We start from the raw sequence: 6,208 nt of genomic DNA on the forward strand, positions 1-6,208 counted from the left end.
TGGGTTTACTATGAAGTAAAATATATTCTCTGTGAGTTACCAAATAACTTACACAAAATTTCTAAGTTGGCATTTTAGATAGTACAAAATTTAATCCATTGTTAGTAGGCCTTTGTTTAACATAGTCTTCAGAATTAGCACCAAAAGTAACCAAATTCTGAGACAGAGACTAGTGTCCATGGGGAATTATTTTATAAAGTAAAATAGGTTCAAATTTTAGAATGTTTTGGGAAGATTCAATAACCCAAACTGTTATAAAAGCTAAGAAGGGAATTGTACATAATCAGCAGTCTATCAGGTCAGCTCTGGATGAATGACTTCCCCTAAATTCCATCTTGCTAAACCCTTTAGCTGGGTTGTAAAATTTTATGAACCATATTGTTTCTTTCAGACACTAATGTGCTGTCTAGGACTGTCTGCTTATAGACTATGTGGCAGAGATTGCTGGCCTCTTTTTATAGGGAATGGAACTAGACCCTATTACCCATTTCCCTTGCAGGGGGATGGGCCATATGATCAAATTCTGGCCAATGAGATGTGAGTGCACAGGGGTGCACCAGTTACAGTCTTGTTCATAAAACCCCACATACTCATATGACCCCCCACCTGCCTTCCCCTCCATGGCTTGATACAGACAAGTACAGAGACCTTGAACACCATATGTTGAAGCTGGCAGAGCCACAAGATAGAAGAAGCCTGGGCTCCTTGCTTATAGGAAAGCCACCCATCAATCATGAAGACTCATTTTAAACTTTCCATGAACAAGAGATAATAAATTCCTATTGTTTTAAGCCACTGATATTTCAGGATGATAGCAACTAGCATTCACTTAACCAACAGAGATTATTTTATTGGACAATGATTTCTCCTTTTCCCAAGAATAGCTCCGGTATCAAACATTGAGTCCTGGGCTACAAATTTCATAAGATTTGGATGGTACTGATGGTATGAATTTCACAAGATTTGGATGGCACATTAATACTGTGACAGTTTTTGCCCCCTAATTCTTTGTTTTAAAAACCCCCTTTTTTGCCACTTCCTGAATTATAAAAAGTAATTGCTCAGTTTTTCACTTCATTTTTGTAGAATTTAAATTTTAATGGGCATTTTTCAGTTCAGTCCTAAGGGCGTCCCTTCTTTCACAAGCAACCAGAGGCCATATGATATCTGAGGGTTTAATGAAAATTCACTCGATGTTGTCTGGGCCCCCAGATGCAACTTATGTGTGGCTGGAGCATTGCAGTCTGCTGGACACAAAAGAAGCTGTCCAATTCTACAGGAGGTGGACTGGAGCTCCCACCAAAGCTCTGCTCCCCACCAGCCTGCTACTCCTCACATCTCGGGGTTGCAGGATAGAAGTGGGACCTGTAAAAGGTGATAGAACCATGGCAGTCCTTCTCCAGCTATCCCATGGCCTTGACAGTGGGCTCTCATTGAAAACTAATTCCTGGAGTCAGCAGAGCATTATATGAAGTTGGCTCAGCTTTGACTCTGAAACCTTGGACATTTAAAAATAAAAATGCCAAGTGGGGATGCTTCTAAGCCAGTAGCTATGTTTGCAGAGGAGTTAAATATTGACATAAGTTTAGGCTCTGATTCTGGCAACCTTGTGATACCAAACCCCAGGTGAGGGAAAGAAAGGCCCTGGGACACCTGTGTGGCCAGATAACCAGCATGTGAGCCCAGCGAGTCTCATTTACTTAACCTTCAGCGAGTCTGGCCTGTCTTCCCTTACCCAGTTTAGTCTACTGCCAGGGCCATTGGTGGGAGGGAGGACATGCTTGCCTGGGGATGACAAACTCTGCCGAAGAAGAAGACCACAATGATTTGGGGTTGTTGCTGCCACACACCTTCCAGAGCATCTATCCTGCCAAATGGGAGGGGGTTCAGTTCACCCCGACTAGGGAGTGAAATTCTAGTCGACCCTTCTCCCTCTGTTATGCATGAAGACGGTATACTTTGTGGAACAGAACAGCAAGCATACTTAAAATTTTATAGCATTAATTATTCAGTTTTACATACTTTCAAAGTTTTTACATTTAATCTTCCATAGATGCTACAGAAGCTTTAGCTATTTTTCTTATGAAAACAGTGAGACTCAGAGAGTTTAAGCAACCGACCCAGAGTCTGGCAAGTGGCAGAGCTAATTCTGGAAGGGCAAATTCTTCCCACTAGCCCCAGATGACCTGCTTGTGTAAATACACAGAAGGCCATGCTTTCTCAGGCTGTGTTAGTTTAGAGCTGATCTGAAATGGTCATGAATGGGTACAAAAGAGGTGTTAATAGGTGTGGGTGTGTACACATGTGTAAGACCGGGTATCTACTTTCCAAAACAAAGTTGCACAAGTTTTTGGATAACTTATTTTATTCGTATTTAGCTTCCCTACTACTAATGCAACAAAATAGCAATTTTATATCATAGAAATACAACTTTTGTGACACTGAATATGATGATCATTTCTCACAGTTTTGCAATAGCTTTTCTTGCCTTCAGATCATCCCCTCTGTTGTCTGTCCTCTACACACTGCCTGACAGTTAGGTTTGAATTACACACTTACCAAGCCATTGTCTTTCTTAAAACCTCAGCCTTCTTCCCTTGCCCTGGACTTTCTAGATCAGCACAGCTCAATTGAAACATGTTGCAATCCACATTAGAAAAGGCAAAAAGAAATAGGTGAAATATATTTTCATAATTTATGGAATCTAAGATGTTGAAAATATTATCACTTCAAGATGTGGCATTAGCCATATTTCAAGTGATCAGTGGTCACATGTGGCTAGTGTATTGGGTAGCACAATTCTAGATCAAATGTACTTTTCTCAATATCATGAATAAGACTTAACAGATCTAGTTAGCTTCTCTGAGGTTTCTAACCTTGTTGTATAATCAATTGACCCATTTTCTAGCCACTCTGAACTTCTTTCAAGACATAAACCCTCGAAGGGTTTAAATGGGATCCAACTATAGGATACTTAAAGAATGGAATAACAAGATTCACTAAGCAGGAAGAAAGAGAAATAGGAGGAGACGCAAAATTCAACAGATTCAGGGATCATAGCTGGGATACTGGGAGCTGTGACAAAACGGGGATAAAAGAGAGAGCAAGCAAAAGAAAAAGGGAAGGAGGGAAGGATGGAGGGAAGGAAGGAAGGAAGGAAGGTAGGAAGGAAGGAAGGAAAGAAGGAAGAAAGATTAAACTAATAATTTGTACCTTTTTTGGAATCATATTTAAGATGTTTTGCAGATAAAACAATAAGAAATGACTTGAGGATCCTCAGAGGGGCAGGCAAAGCCAGGGGCTGTCTCACTATGTGCATTGTGTAACCAACTTTGTGAGGCAAGTAGCAAGTCCATTTAAAAAATGATAAGCTGAAGGATGTCTACTTTTAGCCACGATGGAGCAGCTGGTATCAGACTTGCCTTTTTACCATAAATAATTAAAAGACCTAAGAAAAAATATGAAGCAATAATTTTCAAAGATTGGACAATAGGTAGTACAAAAGTGTAATAAACAAAAAAAGAAAACAGATGAGGCAAGACATCCAACCACTCCAGTTTTATGCCTGGAGGCATTTCCTGGACCCCAGCAAAGCGAGGCAGATTCCAGGCAGAGCCAGGCAGACTCACTGAGCTGAGAAGAGAGAGATCAGAGTTCAGAGAGGCTAAAGTAGTTAGAATTTGCAGAGTGGAGTACTGGAGAGGAGGAAGCTACAGAGATGAAGAGTTTCAGAAATTGGCAGGGGTTCCACTTAAGTCTTTGGATGAACACTGAGCTGTGCCTGCAAAGAGTAAGATTCCATGAGGCTGGTCAGAAAACTATCAGGGGAAGACCAACTACTGGGGGGATTTATAACCTGAACAACTCTTGGATCTTACACACAATTGGGAGACATTCAGCCCAACAAAGTAAGAGATTTCAATGAATGACCAAGGCATTCAGTAGATACCACCTACAAGGTCATGCCTTAGGAAGAAGGCTAACATAGCCCAAGAATAGAAGCTATTCCTAACCTAACTTAACAAAATGTAAGAACAAACCTCAAAAAGATCAAACTGATCTGCAAGTAGAATAACTGCCTGCCTTATCCAACTAAAAATAATTAAATTCCTCCAATTCCCTTTGTCAGAAGACAATAACATACTCAATAATGTAAAATTATAAATATCCAGCATCTAGTCACAAATTATTAAACATAGAAAGAGGCAGAAAAATACAACTCAGCAGTTAATAGAAAGATATCCAGAACTAACAGAAATATTAAAATTAGTAGACAAGAACTTTAAAATAGCTATTATAAATATAGTCAAGACTCAGAAAAAACATGGACATAATAAGGTGAGGAATAGAAATGATTAGGCATGGATTTAATAGCAGATTATACACGACAAAGAAAAGATTGGTGAACTGAAGACATGGTGATAGAAACCATCCCAAATGAAGTACAGAGAAGAAAAGGCTGAAAATTTGAATAAAGCCTTGGTGATCTATGGGAAAATAATAAGTAGTGGAGCCTACACATAATTAATCCTTGCTATAGGTGGTATGTAAGGTATTTGAAGAAATCATAGCTGAAAATTTCCAATATTGATCTTAAAAAAATGAACCCACATATCCAAGAAGCTCACCATACTCAAGTAGAAAGAATTCAATGAAAGCCACACAAAGGCACATGATAGTAAAATTAAAGGGTTAGGATTATGGCTAGGGTTAGAGGGTTATTGTTAGAGGGTTAAGGATAGGCTCCTGGTTAGGTTTAGAGGATTAAGGTTAGGTTTAAAGGTTAAGGGTTAGGGGTTAGGGGTAAAGTTAGGGTTTAATGGTTTGGGGTTTGGAGTTAAAAGATAGGGTTAGGTTTAGGGTTAAGGTAGGGTAAGGGTTTAGGATTTGAAACCCAATGATGAAGAAAAAATTCTTAAAGGCAGACAGAGGGGAAAAAGGAGACATCACATACAGGGAAAAACAAAGATAAGAATGACTGCAGACTTCTCAACAGAAACAAGTGTATAATGGCACATATCCATTAACATAGTATACACAGAGTGGTTTTACTACCCTAAACATCCTTTGTGTTCTGCCTGTTCATCCCTCTCCCTACTCCCAACACCTGGCAACCATTAATCTTTTTTCTGTCTCCATAGTTGTTATCATGGAGACTGAGAGAAGAAAATGTTTCAAGCAGGTGAGATGATCAAAAGACTTGTAGTTTAAGAATGAGAAGTGGCCATTAGAATGGAGAACATGAGTAAATAGAGCAATTTGGCTAGGTAAAGGCTGATCTAAGAGAGAGTTCTATTGTAGTTACAATTTTCAATCTGTCCTTCAACACTCAGTCAGGGGCATGAAGCATTCTGATTGGCCATCAACTGGTTTCTGAGACTCAGAATTTGGAGCTACCGTTTATAGTTTGAGAACCACACCCTTCCCTACCTCAAACCCAGTCGTGTTCCATCTTTACTTATCCCAGTGCATCTTCTTCAGTCTGTGCTATGGTTCACAAAATAATCATTAAATGGATAGTTAGTGATAAAGTAGACAAATATGTATAAAGCACTCTTCTCTGTGCCACACATGCCAGAAACCAATTCCTACTCTGTGCAGCCAACTGTAATAGTGAAATATGTCTCTAGCACACTCGGAATAATAATTTTACATAGTATGCTATTGAGACTATGCAGCATCCAACAATGTCATCTGATAAGGGAATTTGGCTGATGGCCCATTGTTTGTTTTCTCTCCAAAAATAATCATTATCATTGTAGTTGGTTGGTTTTATAGGCTTCTCTGGGATAGCAGATTTGCAACTGTTTGCATTATAAGAAATGCAATTTGAATAACGCCTGTATAGTCTTGAGTTGATTTATGCTTTTAGTGGTCAAATTAATAAGGGAACTTATGAACAAAATGATTGGCATCTCTAGTGCTTTGATAATTGGCCTGACCCACCACTTTGCAGACCTCAGCACAAATGTGTTGACACAGCAGCCCATCAGTGCTAATGAAAATACGTGGCTTGCCTTAATGAAAATAAATAAATCTTTGGCATCTTACCTTTTTCAGGAATTGCAATATCCTCTAGTAATCTCTATTTGGGAGGTAAAAAGTGATTTCAATAATTTTTTTTTAAAGATTTTTATTGGGGAATTGGGGGGATGGGAACAGTGCTGGGGAATTGGGGGAAGGGGAACAGACAAGTTGCTGTCCTTTT

Source organism: Hipposideros armiger, unplaced genomic scaffold (assembly GCF_001890085.2).
Source record: "Hipposideros armiger isolate ML-2016 unplaced genomic scaffold, ASM189008v1 scaffold_1765, whole genome shotgun sequence".
Taxonomy (NCBI): Eukaryota; Metazoa; Chordata; class Mammalia; order Chiroptera; family Hipposideridae; genus Hipposideros; species Hipposideros armiger.